General features: G+C 30.4%; 1 protein-coding gene across 1 annotated transcript in view; it reads right to left on the reverse strand.

The window, feature by feature from the left end:
- LOC107446547 (two pore potassium channel protein sup-9-like) overlaps window positions 1-13,929 on the reverse strand; it is a 97,862-nt gene extending 83,933 nt beyond the window's left edge. Inside the window, exon 1 of the mRNA XM_071184367.2 lies at window positions 13,757-13,929. The gene's annotated coding sequence lies outside the window, so the exon portion shown is untranslated. The remainder of the gene's footprint in view (window positions 1-13,756) is intronic.
- Window positions 13,930-14,500: the final 571 nt, after the last annotated feature.

Genomic DNA, 14,500 nt, shown 5'->3' on the forward strand with positions numbered 1-14,500 from the left:
ACATGATTAATTGGATACTATCAAAAGCAAAAATTTTTAAAAATTTTATTAAAAAAAAGAAATTTTGAAAAGTGTTGTTTCAGTGGATTTATACAAATTAATAATTTTTCTAACAGCTCTTTCAAAGATTCCTAATATTTTCAGATTTTTTATTGTTGAAAAATTTAACTAGAAATAGTATTATATGAAATAAAATATCTTAAGAATTAAGAAAATTATTTTAGAATCCTTGTTTATTTTCCTAAATTAGAAGTTTGAAATTTTTCGTTGCCGGAGTAAATGTGCATTTTATATTCGAAAAAAATAGCTAAACACATTTTTTGTAAAAAAAAAATTAGATAGTTAGGTAGAGCAGGGCGTAAAATTTTCACTCGCAGCTTGCCATTGGAGACCAAATATTTAAGGCTGAAATTTTGCCTTATAAAATGATGTGTTTCAAATCAGACTACCATATTTTCTTAGAGTTATGAATTTTTAGTTGACAAATATTAAAAATGGGCAGCAATAGTTTCAGACTTTAAGAGGGAGATTTATGCACCATAGAAAGACTGCGATCTGCAGATGAGTTGACATCTCTGCCTGTTTTGACGCCTTGGATAGGTGTTCTAAAATTATTGAATTTGACATAAACTTTCTGATTCTAATTTTTTTTTTAATGAAAATACGTTGGCAGACACTAACATTGACTGGAGAGAGGTTTAAAAGTGAAGAATGTTCAGCACCAAATATACTCCTGATTATAAAATTTCATCCGTGATCAGATCTTGCTATGAGAGAGGTTTCAGAAAAAACTGATAACATCTTACAGTAACTCTTTGGTAATTTGCTCAAAATTTCTGTAAATTAAACCTACCTCCCAACAAAGTTTGATCCTGAATTCGACGCATTTTACTATCAAAAAGCGGCTCTATATAAATAATAAGCGTTAAAAGTCTGTATGGGTCTGGTTCATTTCATCGACAATCACTTCATCGACAGGCCATTTCATCGACACCACTTCATCGACAGGCCATTTCATCGACTAGGTCATTTCGTCGACAGGCCGTTTCCTCGACAGGGTTGTTTCGTCGACAGGCCATTTCGTCGACAGGGTCATTTCGTCGACAAGTCATTTCGTCGACAGGGTCATTTCGTCGACAAGTCATTTCGTCGACAGGGTCATTTCGTCGACAAGTCATTTCGTCGACAAGTCATTTCGTCGACAGGGTCATTTCGTCGACAGGTTCATTTCGTCGACAGGGTCATTTCGTCGACAAGTCGTTTCGTCGACAGGATCATTTCGTCGACAGGGTCATTTCGTCGACAAGTCATTTCGTCGACAGGGTCATTTCATCGACAGGATCTTTTCATTGACAGGGTCACTTCGTCGACAGGGTCATTTCGTCGACAAGTCATTTCGTCGACAGGGTCATTTCGTCGACAGGGTCATTTCGTCGACAAGTGATTTCGTCGACAGGGTCATTTCGTCGACAAGTCATTTTGTCGACAAGTCATTTCGTTGACAGGGTCTTTTCATTTACAGGGTCATTTCGTCGACAGGCTCATTTCGTCGACACCACTTCATCGGCAGGCCATTTCATCGACTAGGTCATTTCGTCGACAGGGTCATTTCGTCGAAAGGGTCATGTCGTCGACAAGTCATTTCGTAGACAGGGTCTTTTCATTGACAGGGTCATTTCGTCGACAGGGTCATTTCGTTGATAGTGTCATGCGTAATTCTGAAACTATTTTAGAGACTTAATCTAAATATTTCTATTATTAATTAGAAAAATGCACTTATTTAATTTTATACTAAAGTAAAATTCTTTAATGGCGGTTTATTGTTCCAATTGCACTAAAAGAAGTTCGCTTTTTAAATTAATTAATAGGTAGTTGAGAAGCGTTTAAACGGTTGATGTATCGAAATCTACTTTTCTATATCTAAATCGTAATAGCTCGACACTTATTTTTAGGATAGGTAAAGATTGTCTTCAGAACATTACCAAGCATGATATCCGGACCGTGGTTACAGTTAATATAGTGTGACGTTAACAATCAAATTGTTTTTAATATCAAATCAAATTAATAAAATATATTTTTAGAATTAAAAGTAATAAAAATATATTACAATGAAAATTTAGACACTATTTCAAGGAGAGGTAAGCTAAATTTATTGCTGTAAAAATTTTCAACATTTTTACATAAATTTTAACAAAAACATAGACATCAGTCGAATTCTCACAGAAATGAAAATAATCATAGGCCTAATTATTATATCTGCATAAGTAGAAAAAAAATTCTAGTTTTTTTATGATGGGAAAGTAATTTCTTAATGTTCACTTTAATTGCAATTTTAAACTTTTTGTTCAGCATCTTTCACATTAGGACAGGAATATGCGTATTCGAACAATCGAATTGAGTCATAGTTTCGTTACTTCTATTAGAGATTTCGAAGAACAATATGAACACAAACTTGATGTTTAGGTATTTATCGAGGCGGTTGTAGATTCCCACAATATTTAAAGTGCTACTCACCTTACTAAAATTTCTTAGAAGCGCGGGCGTAACGTTGCAAGCCTGTTAGTGTTTGGTCTTCACAAAATGTGTTTTTTCTATGAATAGTGAATTTAATAATAGTATGAATTATTCAATTCTAATATAATACTATCAAATTATACTATTTTTGAATTATACTATTATTATAATTAAATAATAATAGTATAATTTAATAAGAATAATAATAGTAGTAAGTAAATGATGAATTAATAAATTTTTTATTTGCAGGATTTAAATTAGACACATTTTGCTTAAAAGAAAATTAACAAAAAGTCAAGCTTGGAATTTAAACGTAAGAATAAATAACTCCTACTCTACAAAAAAGAGAAGACATCTTGCTATTAAAATTTGACCAATTTTTTACTAGTATAATTGCTGAAATTTTTAACTGATTTTCTACACAGGATGAAAACACAATTTTCAAACGCTTACTGACCACTATTAGCACGACTTATCGCCAATCAAAATTTTGATTATTTTCTGCTTGAACAAGCCAGGAGACTCAAAACTAAAATGCAGAAAAAATGAAAATAAAAAATGCATATGTATTTAAAATATCAAGTTTGTTCAATAGACTACAAACGAGAAAAACAATTTATAAAAATTTTTACGCATAGCAAAAACCACAACGGCAAAATTTCACAAAATATTCTATCAACATTCAAAATTCCACTTTTTTCGTTTTGGTAACAAAAATTCACATTTCTTTATCAGGACACATATCAAACATGATATTTAAAAACATTTCCATTTACACTTTTTAAAGGACTTATTGCTCGCCTTTAAAATATATACTCTCACTGCAAATTTTATTAATTTAAATAAATTTTTATTCTCTTGCAAATCGAAAAGAAAAACATTTTAATATTTGAGTAAAAAAACAAGTTTGCTAAACTTATTTTAATAAAACATTAATGAGAATAAAATCAGATGCATATAGATAACTTTCCTCAATTATAAACTCAAAAGTCAATTTATTTGTTATATCGTAGTAAATTGCGTTTTTTTCCCAAATGTTTTAGATCATAAAAACCAATTAGACAGGTTTCCTCCCCTTCTCTGATTTAGAACCATTTTTTATATCATTTCGATTGCATCGCATACCGAGGATGTGGAGTCATTGTGAGGCTTTTTTTTTTTTTTTTTTTTTTTTTTTTTTTTTTTTTTTTACATTAACGAAGTTTATTTTATAAGGTAAAAGAACTTATAAATGTTTAGGGAACATATAGGATAAAATACATATTAAACTATTAAACGCCAAAACGTTATAAATAATTAATTAAATAAGAAATAAAATAAACTGGAAATACGAGAACAAGTTTTTGTTTCAAATAATATTTCATTTAAATTTCACAAGAATTGTCAGAAACTTCCCTCTTCAGCAGAATAGCTGACAAAGACATGAGGATTAGAACAAAAATTTTTATCAACATTATTTTCCAATTCGCGATCGCAACGAACTATATGGGGCGTTGTTGTATGAGACGCTTACCTGCGATTTCCATATGAACCGTCATTCAGTTACTCTGGAGACCTCGTTAATGTAGCGTGTAGCATTGCAACGTTCCTTCTTTAATGTGGCTTATTAAATTTAAAAAAGAAAAATGCTTGATCTTCTTTCTTGTACAACCGAAAACAAAATGGTATCTCTTTTTATTAGAGAAGGAATATCCAAAACACATCGGAAAAATATTTGTACATTAACAGAAAAAAATATGTATATTCTTATAAGAGTTAAAACCTAATGCCCGAGAAATAGTATTACTAAATTTAATGATATAATATGAAAGGCCCATTTAAACTTTACATTCTATAGTTTTAAGAATCATATTAGTTCAAAAATTAAAATGAACAAAAAGTATACATAAGCCTCATAATTTTATGAAATTTAATTTTGTAAACAACGTTTTTTGACAACAATTTTTATCAAAAAATTTCAAGTTTCAATAAAAATCATTATTTAGAAACTAAGAAAAGTAAAATAAAGAATGCTGACGAAACAAAAACAAATGAACAATTCTTTTTTGTCGCCATTTTTAGTGCTACGAATATTCGTCTTTGGGATTTGCCAAAAACAAAACAAGATGCAATTTTATTTTTTCAGGAGGGAAATATTTTACCGAAAAAACGAAAATGTACCAATTCCCACAACATAAAACTTTATCTTGGCAAACGTACGTTTTGGAAATGTTATTTCATTTGGAATCTTATTCATCAGAGTTCATATGGCGATATGATTGTTTTGAATCTATGCTAAACTCTATATCGGCTCATTTTCCACCGAAATCCAATGAACTATTTTGATTTCAAATAAAGTGTTTTATTTTATGAACTGTCGCAAAAATTTTAAGTGTAGATTGGCGGCACTTAAAAACCGCCAAATCTGTAGCGGCGGTGGCGTTAATACGTCGTAAGTACCGAATTTTTATTCCATACTTTTCTGAATCATATTATTTCAAACATTGGAATATACAAGAAGTATACATAAACACATAATGTTATACCATTTAATTTTTCAAAAGTATTTTGAGAACAATTTTTATCAAAAAATTATAAACTAAAAAACGGAAAATAAAGAATTCTTAGGATAAAAAAAACGATTTTAAGAATTATTAACATTGAAATAAAAACTTTCATATTGTTTCTTTTTTTATTATTCTTATAGTTCTTAATCAGACGTAAAAAACCATCCTGTAGAGAACCATCATCAAATGAAAAAAAAATATTTACAAGCAAATTTTTTATTGTAAAAATCATTGCACTTACCTGATTTATGATTCCCGGAGAATTCCAAAATGATAAGTTCCTTGTTTGAAAACTTTATTCTCAAATAATAGATACATAGTTTATACCTTCATTACTTTTAGATAACATACTACACAGCAAAATTTTATAATTGATATGAATTTGAATATGTAGCTAAAAACAGAATAGCTGAATTCTAGTTGAACTTATTCTTTCAAAATTAAAAAAAACTTACCAAGAAAACGATTTAAATTAATTAAGAATCAGCACAAATGGCACTATTTCAAGTAACTTGGATAATTTTTTATTGTTGTTTTCCGAATTATATGGATACAGAAATATATACTATTCTATAACGAAGAAGAATATGCTATAACTATTACAATTCTGTATGTTCTGAATTCATATTTATTCACTGGAATGACGAAAGCAATGTTGACTTCACTTTAATTCGTAATGAATTGAAGACAGAAGAAATGCATTTTACCTTAATACACACATCTGTAACAGTATCCGAAATCGGAAGTCATCAGTTACAAGTTTGTTGATAATAGAAATTAAAAATTATTGACGAATTTTTCTTCAAATGTTTGGCGTGTTCTGTTCCTGAAAGATTTACTAATATTCTGGAGATTTTTTTCAAGTTCTTCGGCCTTTTCCTTAGGGAAATTTTGTTTCTTATTTGCTGCTAAAAAATGGCGTCTGATTCAGTCAATGACTTTGATGGAACTAAATGAAAACGTGATAAATTAATGTCCGATATTTACAGGCTCCCGCTAGACGGCGTACTCGAGCGTTGCGATCGCGAATATTTTTTCCAAGTTGGATTTTCATTTTATTTTTCCCCTCGTGCATTTTTTCCCAAGATTTTTATAATACTAGGAAGTTCAGCCCGTTGCTCACTTCGCTCGCCAACCTTCGTAATAGCCACTCATACAAATTAGTTTGTTTTTTTCCTACATCGATCTTTCTTTTAAAGAGAAAATATATAAATATTGAAATTTCATGTAAGAAAATTTTATTAATATGTCAATAGTAACAAACTTAACGATTACTTGCATATGAAAAAAAAATCAACTGAGCTTGAAAAAAATAAATATCTAAACACAGGGAATATATAAATTTTTGATAAAACAAGAAGTAATCTTACTAGCTAACTATCTAAAAGGTTTGTGTTTTTCGGATTAAATTCTTTGTAAACATCACCATTGTTATCATTGCAAAAGTTAATTCCTTTTCCTTCTCTTTTTTTTTTTGGACAAGATTTCAAACTGTATTAATGCGTTTTACTCATCGCGGGGGAACGTTATATAAGTATAATTTTCTTTTTTATCGACAGAAAATTTTTGCAGCTGAAATGGCCTGTTAACGAAAAAACCTTGTCATTGAAATTATCTATCGACCACATGGTTTCGTTATTTCACAGATTCATTTTATACCGTCTTTTTTTCCTTCCTAATTTCACCCGTCATTCACTCCCTACATCAGGGGTGGCGAACCTTTATGCAGCAACGTGCCATTTTTTCAAAAAATTGTTTAATGAGGTCATAGACGTGCCGTCAAGTAATTTTGACTTCTTGATTATTGGAAAAATAATAACACTAAATAATATCAACTCAAAACTCTTTATTTACTATGAAAAAAAAAACATTTTGCAATGTCTCAGTTATACGCGTAATTCGACCTAAAGTAACATTAGTGTGACTTCTGTTGTTGCAGATTAGAAAACAAATGACTTATATTAGGTTGTAAGATGTTAGTTTAAGCAGGACTGTTAATTTTTTTGCTAGTTATTTATTGTTAGCTTGTTTTTTACAGTTATTGTTTTTATTGGCATTAAATTGTTAATACTTTTTGTCAATTGTTTATTTTATTTTGTTTGTTTCTGTGAATTTTAATTTAATTGTTAAAATTCTTCATAGTGAACTTTGTGATCGGTGGCGTGCCCAGAATATTGTGTCGAGTGCCATAAATGGCACGCGTGCCATTGGTTCGCCACCCCTGCCCTACATCAAGAATCATTCACAATAGTTGTTGCAATTGCTTTTGCGATAATAATCTACAATAATGTACATTAAAAATTAATCTTAGAAACAAATATGTTAAATATGATTAGAGAAAAATTGTGCAATATACAACTTAAATGTGTAAAATACAATTAATGTTTCGTTTTTGAAACGTGATATGAATAGAGGAGTAGGCAATTTTCAAATGAAATGCTTTTTTCCTGCAACTTCAACATAGTATTAAGATTTTGCATCAGGCTAGGCTTAAAAAATTTCATCAGAAATATACCAAATTACAAAAAAGTGCAAGGGGCATAACGTCTATTGTAAAAGAATCATAAGACTAGTTTCAAAATTACGCTTGACTTTGCCTACAAAATAATCTTCTCTTAATATTGTCGACGAAATGACCCCTGTTGACAAAATGATCCTGTCGACAAAATGACCCTGTCGACAAAACTACCCTGTCGACGAAATGACTTGTCAACGAAATGACCCTGTCGACAAAATAACCCTGTCGACGAAATGATTTGTCGATGAAATGACCCTGTCGAGGAAGCGATCATGTCGACGAAATGACTTATCGACGAAATGACTTGTCGATGAAATGACCTGTTGACGAAACGGCCTGCTGACGAAATGATTTGTCGATGAAATGACCCTGTCGATGAAACGATCATGTTGATGAAATGACCCTGTCGACAAAATGACCCAGTCGACGAAATGACCCTGCTGACAAAACTACCCTGTCGATGTAATAACCTAGGTGAAGATACGACCCTGTCGATGAAATGACTTGACGACGAAATGACCCTGTCGTCGAAATGACTTGTCGACGAAATGACCCTGTCGACGAAATGACTTGTCGACGAAATGACTTGTCGACGAAATGACCCTGTCGACGAAATGACTTGTCGACGAAATGACCCTGTCGACGAAATGACTTGTCGACGAAATGACCCTGTCGACGAAATGACTTGTCGACGAAATGACCCTGTCGATGAAATGACTTGTCGACGAAATGACCCTGTCGACGAAGCAACCCTGTCGAGGAAACGGCCTGTCGACGAAATGACCTAGTCGATGAAACGGCCTGTCGATGAAGTGGTGTCGATGAAATGGTGTGTCGATGAAGTGATTGTCGATGAAATGAATGCGACCCGTCTGTATATAGTGTAAAAACACTTCTTACGACTTAATTTTTTGTATTCTAATGGCTTTTCCTCAAAAAATCCCTCAGTTTTAACTATAAAAGTGATTTTTCATTTTGCACATTTTTTTATGGTTTCGATCACCAAAAATCTCTTGATGAAAATTGTTTATATTTTTCGCGAAAATAGAAGCGAGCAAAAGGTTTTGTTATCTTTATAACTGAAATTCATGCCCTGAAGTAGGGAATAGAAAATAAGGTACTGTACTGTAAATTGACGACTTGTGGTGCATTGTTTCTGTGGTCAACTTATGTAGGAAATGAATCATTGTTTCATCGTTCTTACAAATTTATTTCTATTTCCCCACTAAAGGAAATAGCATAAACAGATCTTTGTTTTGACATGCCTTTTAAAGTTTTATTTGACAAATGTATATTTTTAGAAAAGAAATTAATTACCAGGCAAAATTTCAATTTATTATTTAATTTCAATATTAAACTTATTAGCTTAAAAATCGTACTTTGGTAGAAGTGCATACACCAGGTGTTCAGAATGAAAAAAAATTTAATTTTTTTTAATAAAATTTTAAAGAAATTTATTCTTTCTTATATTTAAATTTTTTTTATTAATTTTGAAAATTTCAGTATGACAAAATAAACTTGAGTAAAATTTCTTCATCATTTTGTGAACTATTCTGCTACTTATAGACATATTTGTTGCAAAAATAATCCCTTATTTTTATTTAGCGCCGTCAATATGAATTTACATCTGCCTAATATTTTTCAACAGAAAGATATAAAGATTCATTTACCTTTTTCACAAATATCAGGTTGTTTATCAAACGCATAACATATTGAATTTCAGATCCAGTCTAAAGCATCTGAAAAATTTAAAGGAATCTTTTCAATCCATGTTTTTAGTAATGCTGCCCTCTTCACTGCCATTATCCAATGTTTCCTGAAGGTAGTTTTATCAATTGAAAGGTACACTCATTTTTTGGAGCAAATTTTTCTGTAAAAACTAATCACAGACTGTCTCTAAAATCCTCAATAGCTGACCCCAAAATAAAAATGACTTTCTAAGAAAAGATGGGTCATTTTTCATCACATTTCAAATATTTCTTTACTGAAATGCCAGAATTCAATTTAAATGAAAATCAAGGAATATTTCATGGAATTCCTTTATTGAAATTCTAACTATTGCAACTGGAAGAAATGCTTTTCTACTTTTCAACTGACACCTGTTTTCGATGAATGAAAGGGTGTTTCAAACAGCTGCCTCAAATATAATAACAGCAAAAGGCAAATATCGATAGAATTATTTGAAGAATAGGTAAGGCCTTCCTAGTTTACCCAGATGGTTAACTCCCTAAAGGTTTAGTGTAGCTTTATACACGATTTCCACAATTTAGTGAGATTCAAATTGCCATTGAAAATTGACTGGAAAAATAGTTTTTTTTCCCTTGGAAACATAAGATTTTAGAATTTTCACAATATTACAGTTATTTTAATATTTTGTAAAATAGATTCATTGATCTTAATTAAACCAAAAAATAAAGCAAATTAATAAGTCATTTGTTAATTTCAAACTGTTTTCTATTGTCCTCAGAAAATTTAAAAGAACACAACGTGTCTTCTTTCAGCATAATAACATTATCCGCCTGCAGCTTAACAGGTAAATTGCATTTGACACGTGATCATTTTCTATTAATGAGCCTGTCTGCGTCTATGGGAGGCATTTACAGCTACCACACTTTACATGAAGATAGATGTAAACCCGAAAATGTGCACTTCGAAGCTGGAGTTTCAAATTTTTAGTTAGAATAATTTTTACAGATTTTTCAAATTGTCAAATTTTTCATACTCTTAACATAAAACTATTGCTTAATGCTTTTTAATCAACTTTTTTTGCTTTTACTCAGTATTTTAATCTGTCGAGAAACTCTATTTTGAATCTCTTATAATTCCAGACATTGCAAACATTTGGTGCTAACATTTACTCATCGACTCTCAAGAGATCATTTCGATGTAATGCCTTTTTCCAATTCATTTTGTATCGTTTCCAAAATAAATCACTTTGTAAATTAAAAGGATAATATTTCAGATAGACTTCCTGCTACAATATTTGAACTTCCAACTGAGCGCCACGAAATTTACTGAAAACATTTTCTTTATTTAGTTTCCAAATTATACTATTATTTACCAATGGAATTTGCAGTCAAAAAACAACTGTTTACTTTAAGCAAGTTATATTTAGGTTTTTATTAGAAATTTACATTGATTTTTATTCCCATATCTAAAAGCAAAAACTTTTTTCAATTCCAGTAGGATCAGAATTTGAACTTTCAAGTATGATATTTTGATTTCCATAATTATAATATTGTTTTCAATTTGTTTATTGATTTTAATGTCATTTATTGTATCAAATATTCTCTTGTGCATAAATTTATTCTAATCTTCACATTTTTAACACTTCAAAATTTTCAATTTTTCTCCCTACTTGTCTATATGCGCCTTAAATTTTTAACTTGAAGATTAAATTTTTGATTTATGTTTGAAAATGTTATTTTCCAAAGTAACCATTAATACTAGCTTTGAAGTCTTTTAGTGGCCAAGATAATTTTGTTTTTTGTAGAAAATTGCGAAACCTAAATAAAATTTGTTTATGTTTTTCCATGAATTAGATTCATTTTGCATAAAGTTTAGCTTTGAGAGTTGCAAGGCATTTTATCTAATTTTCAAAGAAAGCAGACGAAAAACCGATAGTTCTTAGATAACAATAATAACATTAAGTAAGTCGTAGAATTCTCATCTGGTTTCTTTTTAAAAATTTTATTAAAAAAATTTTTGCAGTTCATTTTAAAATATTAAAATAAACTTTATATAAAATGAAGTAATTCCTGAGACTAAATCGAGTCTTATAAATTAATAATAGCACTTGCCATCGATTCTTTTAAGTTACGTCTCATATTTTTCTTCACTTTTTCATCTAAAATCACAAAAGAAAAAAAGTTTTATTGTTTAGAAAGGATAGTCAATTTTTTGGAATTAAATGCTGACAAGTTTGTCAATTAGTATATAAAAATAAATAAATACACCTGATTATAATTATATATATATATATATATATATATATATATATATATATATATATATATATATATATATATATATATATATATATATATATATATATATATATATATATAGTTCGTTTGAAATGTGACCATAGACATTGGGTGCAGAAGATATGTAAGTAGATACTTTTATTTACATCGCACTAGGGTTGCACAATGGGCTTTTCACAGCGGTCTGGAAACACCCCTGAGGATGGTCAGAAGACATGCCATCACAATTTTGATCCTCTGCTGGGGGGATGACTCCCCCGCTTTGGTAGCCAATGTCCGGCGGGTGAAGTCGTGCACTTCGTGGTGGAACAGTTTAATGAGGGACGCGCATCCTCGGTCCCTATGCAGGCTGAATAAAGTGGTCGCAGCCACCATTGAAGGAAAATCTTGGCGACCACCAATGTGCAGTTTTTTCACTGTATGTCCTTGAATCATATTGTATGCAATGCAGAATCATTTGAATGATTTACTAATTATCTGTTCTATCAAATTCAGTTCATTTTTATCCATTAGTAAAAGCAACTATAAAATTGTAAAACTTAAATCTTTTGTCAAATCAATTAGTTGAATATTTAAATATGTATCATTACAGATAGGATCAAACATCCTGAGTGTTGTGCATATAATCTTAGGCATTTGAACGAAAACAGAAATTTACTTTTAGTGTTGATTCTCTTTTAAAAGTTACAGCAGAGTATATTGGATGTCATTTTATATTTTGTACTAGTTAATGCGAAATATAAAAAAACTGATTTTAAACAAACTATCATAATTCGATACACAAGATTCAATTTTCCTCCATCTGCTCTACAATATCGTTCACTAATAGATTAGATTTCAATTCTAAATTGTATTATATTTCTTTAATTTCAACATCGTTTTCATTTTCTTGAAAGTATTTTTAAATTTAAAAATAATTTTAATAATAAAAATGCAAAGTTTATAGGTTATTTTAGCAAACAAAACAAAAATTTGCTTGAAAATAAAATGCAAACTGTACTTACATTTTTACAGATTTTAATAAGGCAAAACTACTCAATTTATTTCTCCGAGCAAAATCGTATTTCTATATTTGATTTAGTGGAATATGATATTCAGATCTATTGCAGGTCGTCGGGCTACCGAAGCGGGGGTGCCATCCCCTCCGCAGAGGATCAAAATTGTGATGGCATGTCTTCGGATCATCCTCCGGGATGTTTCCCAGACCGTCGCCAATAGCCCATTGTGCAGCTCTAGTGCGACGTAAATTAACAACAACAACAACATCAGATCTATTGTTCCCAAAAAATATAATTTTTAAAAAAAATTGCTTCTTATTAAAATTTGAACGCATCATTTCGGTATAAATATTATTTTTAATGTTTCCATAGATGTTTTAAAAGCATGTTCTAAATTTTTGTTAAGAAAAAAATTGCTTGATAATAAAAATTAAGCTTTAGTTATATTTTAATAATTTTTTTCTAAGTAAAATTACCTAATTTGCATCGATAAACAAATTAATGTTTCAACATTCTATTCAGATCCACAGTTTGCAAAATATTTAATCTAAAAAAAGTTTTTACTTTATGTTAAAACTTGAAAGCATCATTATATGCAAGTTTTAGTATTTCGATAGATGTTTTATAAATCTGCCTTACATTTCTAAGAACATGTGAAACTAACTAAATAAATAAAAAATTTCGCTGTTACAGACTTATGTTTTGAAGTAAGAATTTCAGAAATTCTTATTTCAGTTCTTCATTATTAGTTTCATTCTTAACTTTCCGGGATGTTTTAGTTAATAAATTTGAAATTTATTGTAATAATTAGAATCATCGATATAAAATTCACCGGAGATGAGTAAAAGCATTTTAAAATTCAATGTGTTATTCAGTGATATTTACTTCGTTCATCTTTTTATGATCAGTATTTTAAATAAAGTATCTTTATTTAGCTTGACACTTTAAATAAACGGATTATAAAAATCTATATGTAAAATGTAGGAAAATTTAGTTTCAGTAGACAGACGTATTCATTATATATTCAGTAGACTTATATCAAAATATTTTTTAGAAATCATTCCTTAAACGTTTTCTAGGAAACGATTATTTCATATAAATGGCTTATTAAAAATTTATGAAAAAAAAAAGTATGAAAGTTAAATTTCGAGAAAACAAAGTGTGTTTTTGTAAAAAAAGAAAAAGAAATCTTACCTCTGGACGTTCTATTATTGAGTATCCCAGAGTGGAGAGGCAAACACTCGAACTCCAGATGTCGAAAACCATTGGCGCCACAAACATAACAGAACTTGATTGAAATCCTACTGATAGACGCGAGTTGGGGCGGTGCGCCTCGTCCGCCCTGTTCTTCAGCTCTGCAGCGCCCTAGAGGAGAGCAGACTTGGGATCTAGGGAAGGTCCATTATGTTTCTAGAGAATGAGGGGGGTTAAGATGCAAGGGGGGACGGCAGCATGTAAAAGGGAAGAAAAGTCACTCCTTTTACGTGATTTAGATTTTTTAGTCGAGAGCTGTCATTGGTTCCGTTATTCATCTATTGCTCTCCTTTATTAAGTTAACTGTTTTTCAATTTAGCGGTTTGTTTTAAGTACTCCTTTTATTCTGAGTTTTTTTTTTTTTTTTTTTTTTTTTTCTTTTTTTTTTACTTCGCCAGACACGTTTGCATAAGACTTTTTATGACGGCCAGCTGGTATGCTCTCGTGGATTTACAGAATCTTGTAGCTTCGCACTGATCCTGCCATCTTCTGCTATATTTATTTAGTTACTTGGTTCTCCGTCTCGAATTCTCCACTTTTTGACTTGTACTAATCAATTCATTTTCAAAGTATGGATTGAAACTAATGCAGGTTAGGGCACTTTATTTTAGTTGTAGGGACAAGAAAAGAAACAAGAAATCCCCCTCCTTTTGACCTAATGAATAATCTGCGACCATCAAAATT

This window comes from Parasteatoda tepidariorum, chromosome 10 (assembly GCF_982258835.1).
Source record: "Parasteatoda tepidariorum strain Cologne lab strain chromosome 10, Ptep-v5.0, whole genome shotgun sequence".
NCBI lineage: Eukaryota > Metazoa > Arthropoda > Arachnida > Araneae > Theridiidae > Parasteatoda > Parasteatoda tepidariorum.